The 13662-nt window shown below is 49.2% G+C and overlaps 2 long non-coding RNA genes across 3 annotated transcripts; one reads left to right on the top strand and one right to left on the bottom strand.

Annotated features, from left to right (window-relative positions):
• The first annotated feature begins 2384 nt into the window (after window positions 1–2384).
• LOC116786618 lies at window positions 2385–3239 on the top strand. The gene is made up of 3 exons (XR_004357026.1): window positions 2385–2656; window positions 2750–2886; window positions 2972–3239. It is a non-coding gene; the product is annotated as an uncharacterized LOC116786618 (long non-coding RNA).
• A 3933-nt stretch (window positions 3240–7172) lies between these two features.
• LOC116786617 lies at window positions 7173–11747 on the bottom strand. 2 transcript variants are annotated; one of them, XR_004357025.1, is made up of 3 exons: window positions 10198–11747; window positions 8169–8473; window positions 7173–7512 (listed from the first exon to the last, which is right to left on the bottom strand). It is a non-coding gene; the product is annotated as an uncharacterized LOC116786617 (long non-coding RNA). The 2 variants fall into 2 exon arrangements; XR_004357024.1 differs by lacking the exon at window positions 10198–11747 and having other exon boundaries at window positions 8169–9115.
• Window positions 11748–13662: the final 1915 nt, after the last annotated feature.

Here is a 13662-nt window from a genome sequence, read left to right as displayed (position 1 = left end):
ATTGCTTTTTAATCATGTTAGGCATTATGGACAAAAAGTACAGGACAATTTTAACTGTTGGGGAACTAGAAGGGAAGGACAAGAATCTCTACTCTGCTGGGGGCAAGCATAGGGTCTTTTAAGGTAAATCAAGAACTTAGGGATGGTTTTTAAAACACTTTAGAGTAGTTACAAGCACTGACATATCACATATGTATCATATTAGGGATCAGACCCAGCCAGCACGGGTTTAGGAAGGGCAGGTCCTGTCTGACCAGCCTGAGCTCCTTTTGTGACCAGCTGACCCACCTGGTGGGTGAGGGGAAGGTGTGGGTGTGTCTGCCTGGACTTCAGCAAAGCCTTGGACACCGTCTCCCATGGGACACTCCTGGAAAAGGCTTGGCCAGGGGCACTCTGGGCTGGGTGAGGAACTGGTTGAGGGCATTATTGACTTATGACTCATTATGACCCAAGTGACTCCTCCCAACTCTTCTCTGTCATTTCCATTGCACTTCCTCACTGGGAAAAGTCCCTGCTTTAGCACCTTTCTTACAGATACTCCTTTTGCCAGCCCAGATCTGACCAGGATTTTGCCCCTTCTGCAGAACAGCCACAGAATCACTGGCAGCAATTCCTGAGATGTCCTGGTAGCTTCTCAGTTGTACCCCTTGAGCTGCTAAATTAATTCCAGCCTGTCCTCATAATTTTACTACTTCACAGCTCTGCCTTTCACATATATCATTTTTGCCCTCTCTGGAGAGAAATTTGGGCCAGTGAGGATTTTCCAGGGAGGAGAGGTGCTCCCTACCCTGATTCCCACAACACCTGCAAACTGTGCTGGCTCAGAGTGACACAGGAAGGATTTTCTTCTTGGCATCCAACCACTCTGACCACTTGCTACCGGGCCTGGGACAAACCAGAGGGCAAAGAACAAAACTGCAGAAATCAAGCTCAGAAGCAAAGAGGAGAAAAGCAAAACAGAGAGAAAACCTTCACGTCCAAACTCTTCCAGAATCTTGAGGTTTGGATGCTAATCCTTCATTTCTAGTTGATAATCCACAGATATCCAGAAGAGCCCAGCTGCCCTCATGAATAGGGTCTGGGAAAAGACCCCAGATCTTTTAGAATCTGTGGAAAATCACAGAATGCTCAAAACAAAGGACCCTTCTGATGGTCAGTGTCAAAATTATGATGCAAACCCTGTTCATCAGTCCTCAGCCCACCTGGCAAACATACATGAACCTGGGCATCCAAGGAAAATTAGCTTAAATATACCAACATCCATCACTTGGCCATGTCCTAAAAATATATAAACTACACAGACATGGTCAGAAAGGAGCATGATGAACATTCTGATGTCCCAGCTGCTCTCCATCCTCCTATATTTGATGCACAGAGGTAGAGTCCCAATGCAGAAGACCCCAAAAAGCCTCTAACAGTTGACTGTGAGCTGCATCGTAAGAGGGAATTGCTGGAGGACCCCCAGGTGGATGGATAGATGGATGGAGAGTGGTGAAGCAGAGCTGGGCTCCTGCAGGCTGGAGATGTGAGGACCAAGGGGTTGGTTTCACCACAGGAATTTTGCATGAGGAGCTGGCAGGGAGTGGCTCTCCCCTGACTTGTCCTGTGCCTCAGCACTGGCACCACCACGGACCAAGGGAGTGGGTGCTGCTCTGCCTCTCCCCAGCCCTCATGGAAAAGGGAGTGATAGAACTGGAGAGACACCATGGGTGAGAATGGATTAGAGTGAAAAATGAGGGGGGAAGGAGGAAAACAGAGCTCTCAGCATGACCCCATGTGCTGGCAAGGCATCAGCTCCAAGCACAGGCCACGTGTTGGTGACACACACTTGGCACTTGCTTTTACATCCAGCGGCACAAGGACTTGTCAGAGGTAACTAAAGACCACCAGGAGCCTTCATCCAGAGCTCAGACAGTGGAAACTCTTCCATTAACACTCCCTCCCTGCCAGCTCCTCTCCTTTTCTTCCTTGTCTCACCTCTGGGTTGCGGCCGGCATCTCGACTGGAATTACCTCGGGCTGCTGCTGCACCAGCTCTGACCTCTGCTGCGAATGTTTTCGGGGCAGAGGAGACTGATGTGGAGTCCTGGCTGATCAGTGTGAGCTGAGTGCCCTGGTCTGCTGCCCCCTCCAGCCACAGACGTGATGGGGTGGGGAGGGGGAGGTTGTTTTCCGGCAAAATTTACTCCATGATTTATAGGAAGGAAAAATCCGTTCGGAATTTAAAACTGCTATTAGCTCCTCTCGGTGTTACCTATGCCCGCATGTATGTAACATATATACAATATAAACCTTTATAAAAATAAAAAATAAAAAGAAGGAGGGGTGTTTGCCAGCCTCGCGGGCACAAAGCGCTGGGAATGTGAAGGAAGTTTTATAATCACCGTGGCATTTCCAGCGCGTTTGGTCACAAAAGCTCCGGATTGAATGGCTTAGCATCCCTCTCTGCCTCTCCTTGCATCACAAAGCTCAGAAGCGCCATTTGAAGTTTCAAAAGGAATGTTTTTTTGTGAATGAGATAATCAGCGCCGACTAATCTGCCACGCGCCCCTCCTTGTAATCCACACACCTCCAGCTGAGGGAACAAAACCGGGTCCAGCTAATCCCGCGGGGTCCTGCCTTGAAGCTGTTGCACGGCCCCTGTGGCAGGAGAGGAGGTGGGAAGGATTATGCTGCCGAGAGCAGATACACGTCTGTGTTCTTTACAGCCTGGCCCCTCATTGTGCATAATTCCAGGTAATGAACTTCAGGATTGAGCCACGAGGCACGTCTGGGTCCCCACAATGATGGGACAGAGGTGACCCCATTGAGCAGCCACGCAGGATCCATGTGGGAAAGCTCCTGCTACCACGAGCCCCAGAGCTCTGAGCCCTGCAGGTGGGACAGGGTGGGTGATGCATCTCACCCCCGAGATTGCCACCTCCTCCATCACCTGAGAACAGGTTTTAACCACCACTTTATATCCTGGCTAGGAGGTGAAACCACTTCCCAGCCCATAAATGGTGCCAGGCTGCTGCGCTGAGAGTTGCAGGACCAGGGGGAAGGGAAAACCCTCGTGCTCAGAGTACCCGAGGAGAAGGGAGAGGAGCTGTGCTGGAGTCTGGGCTGCTCATGCATTTCACATACAGAGCCACTGGATCAAACAAACAGCAAAGCCCCAGGAGAAATCCCAGAGGCCCTTAAATCCCATATTTCCTCATTGCTATGGAAGAAGCATGCGCTGCGCGGGGAAAGGTGAGCAGGAGCCTGTGTGCCTCTGTGTGTGTGAGTGCTCACACAGGCACACCTGTGGTGGCAAAGAGCACATTTCTGACCCGAGGGCTCACCCCACATCATCTGCAAGAGTCAATTTGCCGATAAAAACAGACTTGGAGCCACCTCACTGGAACAAACAGGAGCAGAGAACATCCGCCCTTGGGATCTAAACTTGCTGTGGTGTTACAGACTGCACCCCAACTAAAACCACAAAAAGCTGCCTTCCCCTTTCTCCAAAATCCACTCCAGAAGACAAGAAGCTGTTCCTGATATACTGCAGTAAAAGCAATCCAGTTGACTGTCTTTGGAGAGCTCTGCTCTCTCCGGAAGGAGGAATCTCTCTCCCATCCATACACGCTCATTCCTGCTCTGTGCCTCTCCGAAGGGAGCCATCACTCTCTTCAAAACACTCTCCCGTAGTCAGCAGTGATAGGCAATGTAATAATACCTTTTATTGGGTCAATACATCAGCTGGAAAGCAGAAGCCACCCTTTTCTGCAGGTGATGGCCAAGGATTGACCTGTGTGAGTGTGCAGGCCGGGGTATTACGGCTCTTGGTCCATTCCCACAGGCAGGAGGGAGCATTTCCCTCTCTTGGTTTGTCTTCTGGTGCTTTATTGCATTTCCTGTTTTCTGAGCTGCCTTAATAAAACATCCTTCTGAAGGGCTCTCCACTGTGTAGTAAATATCCTCCCTCATCCACCAACTTGGATAGGGATCAATCAATCAGAGGAAGTCCTTTGGGATGCCAGGGAGCATCATTCAAGGTTAGGCACCCGACAGGCAGGTGACAGCAGAAGGATTGCAATGCTTCTGCTTGAGATTAACCCCCCTGCTGCTTGCCAAAAAAATATTTAAAAAAAAAAAAAGAGCAGGATGGGAGAGTCCTCCAAAGATGGGGAAAGTTTCACCTCTCATCCCCAGCTGGGTTTCGTTAAACAGCCTGGGGGAAAACAGGCATCACTGAAATCAGCCATCTGGGTGGCTTGGTATGTAGTACCTTGGGCTCTCCTGCCTGTGGACACAGAGATTTAACCATGGATTGAGGGGCATCACACGTGCAAGGACCTGGGAACCTCCCTGTTGTGAGATCGGGTAGGACCAGGGTGTAACAAACCCCTTGGGCAAGGCCTGGTGGGGGCTGGTTTGCTTTGTGCTGCTCAGGAACCACATGAAATGCCTTTTCTAGCTGGCAAACCTGAGGGTAGCACCACTTCAGTGGGCACAGGAGCTGCCTGATGTGAACCCAACCTGGCTGAGCTCAGTGACAGACCAGGTGACAAGACACCTCTCCCCATGGAAAGAGTTTCGTGATAAAGCCTTGGCCACAAGGTTTTATTGCTGCCTGTGCTTCCTTTGCAGCCGTCTCTGACATTAACCCCTTGGTGCTTTCCAGAAAGGAAAGGGGAATCCAAAAGATTAATTTATTGCTCCATTATTAGCACATTAAACTGTCAATAGCTGCCTTTGGTGGCCTGCAGTGCCAGAGGGGAGCGTGGCAGCTCCTCTGGAAGGAAGCTGCGACCATAAGTAACGATGACCTTTTAATTGGTCCATTATAAGGTCGGAGCTTGGCCACCACACCGGGAGAGTTCACTAAGCAGTTAATCCATTTAGCAGAGTCTGTGTCTATGGAGAGGATGTAAGTGGTGTAGTTGTTGTCTAAGCTGCATTTGAGAGTCATTAAAGGGTTGCTTTCTGCAGGAAGAGTCGTGTTTTAACAACATTAGCTCCCGGCTCCACCAGGCAAGCCCTGGTGAATTACCCTGCGCTGAACTGCAGCTATAGATCTCATCTTACAGTTTCTGTGTGTAATGAATGGCAGCTCTCAGACATCCTAGAAGAGGCTCCTAATGGCAACTGGCACGTGGGAGCAGATGATACAGCCAGGGAGTGAATTAAACCCGAGCTCTCCACAGACAGCTCCTCTCCAGCTGGGCCGAGGACAAGAGGCTGCGTGCCGGGAAATTATGAGTCTCATAATTCCATACTTTCATAATTTCATAATTTGTATCCTTCAAAAGGTTTGTCCCAAGGGGGGGGAGGCATCATTGTTTAGTTGCGGAACCCCCTGACCAGACAGCACCCAGCAAAATCTGTCCTCCAACGTGGAGTTCAGAGGCTTGTGCAGGATGAGACAACATTGATTCAGAAGGTCACACAGATTCAGGGGTCAGAGGAGGTTTAGGTTGGATATTAGAAAGAGGGTCTTCACCCAGAGGGTGATTGGGCACTGAACAGGCTCCCCAGGGCAGTGGTCACAGCAGCAAGGCTGCCACAGCTCAAGGAGTGTTTGGATGATCCTCTCAGGCCCATGGTGTGACCCTTGGGGATGGTCCTGTGCAGGACTGAGGGTTGGACTCGATGATCCTTGTGGGTCACTTCCAATTCAGCACATTCTGTGGTTCTGTGGGAATGGGAAAGGCTGCAGGGATGCCAGGAAGGCAATGACACTGTTCCCCTGTCCTGCACCATGGGAATGGTTATCAGAGGAATAACAATGGCCAGTCATTAATACATATGCATTTTAGGGACCTTCAGTGGTCAAAAACCAGCTAAGCCCACAAAGGCACCAAATGCTTCAAGTCTGAGGGCGGGATTTGGAGCTCCAGGTCATTCTCTGTGAGTAAAGAGCTCCAAATGGTACTGAGTGGATGGAAAAGCCACATTTCTGCAGCCCCTCAGCACAGGATGGTAAATCTGACCTCCAATGAGCCCCACAAAGTCCCCTCTGGAGGCAGCACACCAGGCTGGTGAAAAGGCAGCGTGAAGGCCAGCGAGCAGCACCCATCAGTGCATGGATTCACTAAAGAGACGCTACAGAGAGAGCCTCAGTTAAACCTCAGAGCCAATAGAGTTGGTCCTGCTTCCTTCCCCTCTCTGCTCTCCCTACCTTTCACTCTGGTGGATCTACACCAGGCTGCCCAGGGAGGGGGTGGAGTCACCCAGGGAGGTGTTTAAGGACAGACTGGATGTGGCATCAGTGCCATGGGCTGGGAACCACGGCGGGGTTGGAGCGAGGGTTGCACTGGATGATCTCGGAGGGCTTTTCCAACCTGTCTGATTCTGTGATTCTATGATTCTGTGATTCTGTGATTCTATGATTCTACAATTCTAAGATCATCTTCGCGCTGCCACGACCTCCCGCCCCGGCCCCATCTGCATCCAAACCCATTCTTGTGCTCAGTAGCAGCCCAGATTAGTGCCTTGTGAACAGAAACCTCTTTGTACCCAAGCCCTGACCTTTGACTCTGCTCCTGATCCCAGCAGATTCGATGTGTCCTGCTATTTGTCTTGCTGCTCCCTGGGAAGAAGAAAAGGAGCGGGCAGGCGGCACGCGGCCGGGAGCTGAACGGAGCGGGGCTCTATTCTTGGCTCCAGCTCAGACTTCCTCCCTGACCCCTGGAAAAATGGCTTACTCTGTCTATTCCTGGGCAGCACAGGGTCATACCCAGCTGCTGTGGATGTCCACTGGAAGTGCTCGTAGCTGTGGGAGGATCAAAGGGCGGAGGATAAATTTGGCTGGAGCCTGTGTTGTTGTGCTCGAGCCTAAAATCCAAATCTGGACTTTCCAGGAGATCAGATGGCTGTGAGGAAACAAGAGGAACTGAGTTTTACTGTCACACTTTCCTCTTCTCCTATACCTTCTTCATCATCACATCACAGCCTTCCACAGCACAGCTTCCTCCTCCTCTGTGCAGGTTAAATCCAGACCTCACATCTGCACCTTTCTCCTCACCTTTGGGGACATTGGTCTTACTGATGCCCCTCCATCTATTGCTCCTGCCCACCTCAATCCTGGAAAAAGGGCCAAAATTTTGGCAGTTCTCAAGTTTCAGGCCTAGAGACGCAGCCTCTGGGTCTGTTCTCTGATACACCCAAAAATTTCTCGTGGGCAAAAATGGATCACAGCAAATTGAAGGAAAACAGTGGTGTTTTATTGGTGTATGTGTGGTGCTCACCATGCCAGTGTCCTTCTGGGTCCCACAGGCAAAGGCACAGGTCACCCCCCAACAGAAAGGGTTGTCACTGTGAGTTGTCACCATCCTAACGAGGTCCTGCAGGGATGGGAGGCATCTGGGAACAGTCTCCCCAGGGAGGTTGTGGAGTCTCCTTCTCTGGAGACACTCAGAAGTTGTCAGACACAATCCTGAGTGGATCCTGCAGAAAGGTTGGGCTAGATGATCTCCAGTGGTCCTTTCCAACCTCACCCATCCTATAGATTCTATGACATCCATCCAAATCCAAGTGTAGGAGACTGGGAAAAGGTGTTAACTTGCATTATGCATGAAAAGAAGGTCATGTTTAATACACCCAGGCTTCAGTCAGACACCCACAGGCAACCTGTGGATCCTGTTGAAAGGATCTTAGAAAGCCCCTCCTGGGCACTGCCATGTTGGAAAGACCCAACAGTTTACTGTGCTTATTGCCTTCCTACCTTCAAGATTTGCTCCATCATCATCCTCATAGCAGCTTTTCCATGGAGGTGATGAGCCCCAACTGTATTTCAGACTGTTCAGTGGCAGGAGGAACCAGGGAGGACAAAGCTGAGCATCCCGGGTGGATGCACCGTCCCCCAGGCTGGATGTGGGACCGACTCCACCCTCAAGCCCACAAAGGTCAGCACCCAAATTCTTAGAACTCATTTAAAGCCCAGAGACAAGATTAATATGACTGACAAAGAACTAATTCGTTTCAGGACTAATTAAGTACATATACTTGTCTTTGCTTAATCAGTGATATTTCCAATGGCATTAAAGTGCCCAAGAATACAAATCCCCAGAGATTTAAAGCAAATAGTTAAAATCAACTTAGATCCAATTATCATATAAATCACTAATGACCTGGGTAAATTGGAAGCTCTTTGGCTCGGCCTCTGGGGAAGAATAAACCCTATAAAAATGAACATGCTACCTGGATTAATACACAGGCTCAGGGGACTCCACTGCAAATATTCCAACAGGACTTTTTCCAGTGACATTGTTATTCATCACAAAATGCCAATATTTCAAAACAAACAGGTTTCACGGGAAGGTTTTGATGAAACTTTCAGCAGGAACTTTGTGTTCAGCATCCAGAGCTACAATCACTCAAGAACAGCCATTTATCCATCGCTGGGCCCATTCCTGCTGTGTCCTTTAACTGGAGGGCAATTAGTAATTTCCAGCCCTGTCTTCCCACATTCTGCTTTTCATCCTGCTCGTGGTCACAGTCTGATACTCCATTTATTAAAAAAAAGAAAAAAAAGAAAAAAAAGAAGGTGATTAAAGACTTTGGGTTTGGTCTAATGAAAAAGAACTTTGGGACGTGCCCTGAGACAATCAGAGTTTTTAAAATTAATTAATTAAATGAAAAGGGATGGTGGGCAGCAAACATCAGGTATCTTCCTTGAGTAATTTCAGTTGTCATTCAAACCACTCAAATTCAGATTTACAAATCTGAGGGAAGACCACAGAAGCACTTTGGTGACTGAAGCCACACGACGGATAAAAGACATCACAGAACAACACAGGAAACACCTCTAATAGGTTTATTTTTTCATCCACACTCATTTTTAGGTGCAAGCTACAGGTGGATCCCAGAAAACCTAATCTCCACTAACCACCTAAGCTGTCTCATCCTGACCTGTTTATTTTGCCAGCACAGATTCCAGCTTTATTCTCTATTCATGGAAATCTCCAGCTTGTAAAAAATTGGCACATAAAGAAACCAGGAATAAAAAAAAAAAGGTTAAATATGAGAATAATATATGAAATGCAATTTTTATGCACCCAGTGATTACAAACCCTAGGGTTTACGCCTCCCAAATTGCAATGCACATTAGGAAGTGCTGCCAATACAATCAAAGTCTTCCCCTCCCATCTTCAGGGTTCATCCAGGAACTGCTCCCAGTCAGAATCCCACCCCTTCCAGAATGCTTGTTTTACTGTGTGATTCCCTAATGCCCCACCAAAGAGTTAATTAGCCCAGAGAGGCACGAATGGGATAAAGAATTAACAGCAAATACCTCACCCACGGTGGGATAAAGTGATTAAAGAAATGTCCTTGGACCTCGGTCTGTGTCTTACAGAAAGAACAATATTCCTACCCCAAACCTGAAATTAAAGTTCCACCCCAAGTGGTGACTACAAAAGCAGTAGAGGTGTGTTTGTGCATATGTTTTGGCCATGCCCTTTTATTCCAAGCTCCTGCTCTGGAATCAGAGCATGATCCCACGAGTTCTGCATGAGGGTGGATGTTGTTGAATCCATCAAACAGCAGTGAGAGCCACATTAAATAAGAGGCCAACTGAAGCACTGTGGGCTGCAAAAGGGGTCTGCTGTGTCACAAAACCCTCCCAAAAGGCACATCACCTTGACCAGGGAATGTGGTTTTAAAGGATGGTGCCCATTCAAGCCACACAGGGCGATTTCTGGGTGACCAAAGGACCTTCATGAGACCCAGATGAAAGGGGTGAATGCAAACCATATCCTCCTCCCTGCCTCCCCTCTTCATCTTTGCCCTTCCTACTCCACTGTGATCATTTTGCTTTGATATGTGCCCAGGAACTCTCTGTGTGCTTAAAAAACTTGGGTACCCGGGCAAGTAATAAATGTAATAAATATCTTTTTGCCATTTCCTGGTGCACAGCACTTCAGTGCTCGAGATGCACGTTGGCACTTCTCTTTTTCTTCCTTGCTTTTAAGGAAAAAAAGGCTTAATAAACAGGCAAAGTAGAAAACAAAAGGAGTCCACATTCCTCCTCGCTCAGCCTCCTGCTCCCCAGGGATCTCCAAAAACTCTAAAAGATGGGCTAAGCCTCGGCAGCTCATCGTCCTTCCTTTTCCCCCATATCATTAGGAGGATCATTAGAGGTCAGAGTCGAGTCTTATCCTTGTGAGGATAAAGCAGCTCACAGAAATTGAAGCCTGTGGCAGAATAAAACTCTGATGGAGCCACTCACCCAAAGCCTTGTTGCTGGAAGTGCCCGGCAGCACCGAAGCGTCGAGGATGTCGGGATGCAGCGGATACCAGGGTGGAACTACAGGTGCCCAGGAGAGGAGGAGGAGGAGAGGCTGAGCTGCAGGGCAGTGGTGCTAATGAACTCTGGCCTCTGCACGGGTTTTGCTGCTTTTCCCATCCTACCTGGGTCAGGGAAACTCGGGGAAAATTTTAGCACATCAGGGCCCCACAAAGGCAAAGGCAAAGCAAGGCTGGGTTTGGGAGTAGGCAGAGATCTGAACAATGAGTGTGGCCACTGTCACAGCCCTGGGAATGCCACTTATAACACAGTGTGCTGGTGGGATAATGGGAAATAGCCCATCAGGAGGGCTCACTCAGCCAGCACCAGGCAGCACCTGCTGGTGTGTAGCCCACACAGGGGAACAGACACATCTGAGGTGTCCTCAGAGGAGGGTTGGCCAAAGCAGGGCTGGAAAGATGCAAGTTCAAGGGTTATAATGGGATCTCCCTCCAGTTGGCGAGAGGATTTGCTCCTGGAACAGAGATCTGCTCTGATCCTACAGCTCCCTGTCAGGATCCCAGTCAAACTGATGGAGATGGACCCAATCAAGCCCTTACTGATGGACAAACAGCAACACTAAAGCAGGTGAGGGAGCTGAGCACCAGTCCCTCCATCAAGTCTGGGACTGATGGTGCTCCAAAAGGCTGAGGAAAAAAAATCAACCAGGGATGTAAAGCACAATTCTCACCTGACCCCTGGTGTTAGATGCATCCCTGATCCATGAGCGTGGGTTACCCTGATGTTACTCCAGGTGAACAACGTGCTTTTAAGTCGCTTCCTACTTTTTATTCCATGCCATCACTGTTACCAAAGTATTCAATCTCATTTTATATTCATTTATGGCCATTAGCCCACTGCTCAACACAGGCACCGTGTGCTGAGCTTGCCCACCCAGATATTCCTCACCTTGGGAAGCACAGGATGATTTCAAGCCAGGCTCAGCCAGTTCATGGCCCTGGGTCTGCATTTTAGGGCTAAAAATATCTTCCCATCTTTGCAAGCACCAAGTCAGCTTAATGCAGCCAGGGAGGGACATCCAAGTGGAAAAACCACATCCTTCCTCACGTGACATGTCACATTTGGCCTGGAGAATTTGCTTTTCTCTGGAGAGTCAAGTCTTCAGCTGGAGTCGGTTCTTGAGATAAAAATAGGTCAGATCTTGTTTCCCCTCAGGGTTCTGGGTTCTGGTTTGTTGTGGGGGTTTTTTCCCTCTTTGTGCTGGAAAAACACTCCATGGTATCCCAGGAAGCTGAATCTGGGATTTCCCTGCATTTATTGCAAGATGAGCATCCACCTGCAAACTTATTTACCTGTGGCTCCCACCTTACCTGGGCTCCTTGTCTCCAGAGTTGTATATCTGGGATGAAGAGGCTGGAATTTGCTCTGCTGGCTGCAATCCACATCCAGCAAGCCCCTAAATTTCCAGAGAAACATCCACAGCCAGGGCACCCACTGGAGCTTCACTGTTGTCAGTGGGATGCTGAGTATTCCCGGTCTCCTCCGTGGAATGTCAGCCTTGGCAAACATGGATTTGATGGTTGCTAAGCTACGTGGAGCTGATGGGTGAACACAGGGCTGGGCAAGCTCAGGTCCCTAATCCATGGGGTGAGGGAAGGGGGGATGTCTGGGAAAAGGGAGCCATGGGATTCACTGTTCCCAGCACGATGAAGGCTGCAAATGCCTGCTGGGGCTTAAAATCCAGGGATACCCTGGGGGTGGGTGGCACGAGAAAGCACACAAGGATGCTTGAAGATGTGTCTTTTAAGACCATGAAGGCTTTAAAAGAGCTTAGCCCCTTGCTGTAACAATAAAATCAAATGCTGCTGTGCAACTCCCAACCCCTCTAAAGCTTCAAACACATCCCTCGAAATTAAATTTAAAAAAAAAAAAAAAGGGGAAAGATTTTACTCAGGAAAACCCCTCAACCATCAAAGTATTAAAAAAAAAAAAAAAAAAAAAGCCTAATGATCAACAATGTTTCAAGTAAAGCAAATAAAAACCACTCCCTGAAGAGGGGCAATGAGCAACAGAGCCAAGCTGGGACCCTTCCCTTCCCACCCTCACTGGTGTCTCCCCAAAGGTCTCGGAGCCCATGGATGTCAGGGCAGCTCCCTGAGTGATTTTCCTGCAGGTTTTGTGAAGTGGAGGCTTTTTCTTGACTTTTTCATTTCCCACCACTGCTATTTAGTGAATAAAACCTAATCAACAGTCACAATAAAGCCTCACAGGTGGCAGGAGGGGAAGAGACGCCTCAAAATTGTCATTATAGTGGGAGGATTGATCCTCCCTCTGGTAACTCAGCTCTGAGAGACCTGAGCTCATCAGTGTGACATTTTGTTTAGCTCTGACTGGTTATGGCCTTGCTGGTGTGGACATGTGTCCCCTCAGGTCACATCTTCCTCCCTGAGACATGTCCCAGGCATCAGAGCACGAACCAAGGCAGACCAAGATATTCCAGCTACAGCCTGAGAAGGTGTCTCAACACCCCAGTGCCCTGTGCAATTTGTTTTCCTGGGAATTGGTGGTGATAATGCCACACAAACCCACTCCATCTCTCGGTAGGTGCTTCAATACCAGGGCCTGGACTGGCTTGTGACCAGGGAAGAGATGTCCCACTAGCCTGACTGGGGAAGGTTTATTTAGTGCCTCCAAACAGAGGATTTTTGAGAGGTACTTCTCATCAGAGACAGTTTTCATGTTACAGGGTTTTCCAGCAAGTGTTTTCTGTCTCCAGAGCAACAGTGCTGTGTGAGCACAGAGCACAGAGAGCCTCGGTGCATCTCTGTGGGGGAAGGAGAACCAGCTTCCCTGGATAACTGGGCTCCTGGCCCTTCTGCCATGGCCACCAACACTGGGACCAATTAGTGCCTCTGTACAAACCACTCCTGCTGGATCCAGAGCGAACAACACCAGCAAGAGCTCTACAGGCTTTTGTACAGAGGGAAATGATGGTATTTGAATAGCAATTACTGTGTTTGACGAGGATTTGTGCTGTGTAGGGGGGAGAGATGTCCAAGCACGTGCACACACACGCTCCAACGGGGCTGCAGCAAGGTTTGCTCTCACTCCTGCAGCTCCCTGACAGGAGGGGGGAGCCAGGGGGGTCGGGATCTGCTCCCAGGGAACAAGGGACAGGAGGAGAGGGAATGGCCTCCAACTGTGCCAGGGGGAGGTCGAGATTGGATACTGGAAAAAAACTGCCCAGGGCAGGGTGGAGTCCCCATCCCTGGAGGGGTTTCAAATCCCTGTGGATGTGGCACTTGGGGACATGGGTCAGTGGTGGCCTTGGTAGTGCTGGGTTGGCAGTTGGCCTCTATGGTCTTATGGGTCTTTTTCAACCCAAACAATTCCATGATTCTCTGATCATTGTCCTCAGGTGGGGCTGAATCTCCTGCTCCTGCCTGA

This window comes from Chiroxiphia lanceolata, chromosome 5 (assembly GCF_009829145.1).
Source record: "Chiroxiphia lanceolata isolate bChiLan1 chromosome 5, bChiLan1.pri, whole genome shotgun sequence".
Classification (NCBI taxonomy): domain Eukaryota; kingdom Metazoa; phylum Chordata; class Aves; order Passeriformes; family Pipridae; genus Chiroxiphia; species Chiroxiphia lanceolata.
This window is presented reverse-complemented; position numbering and strand designations above follow the sequence as displayed.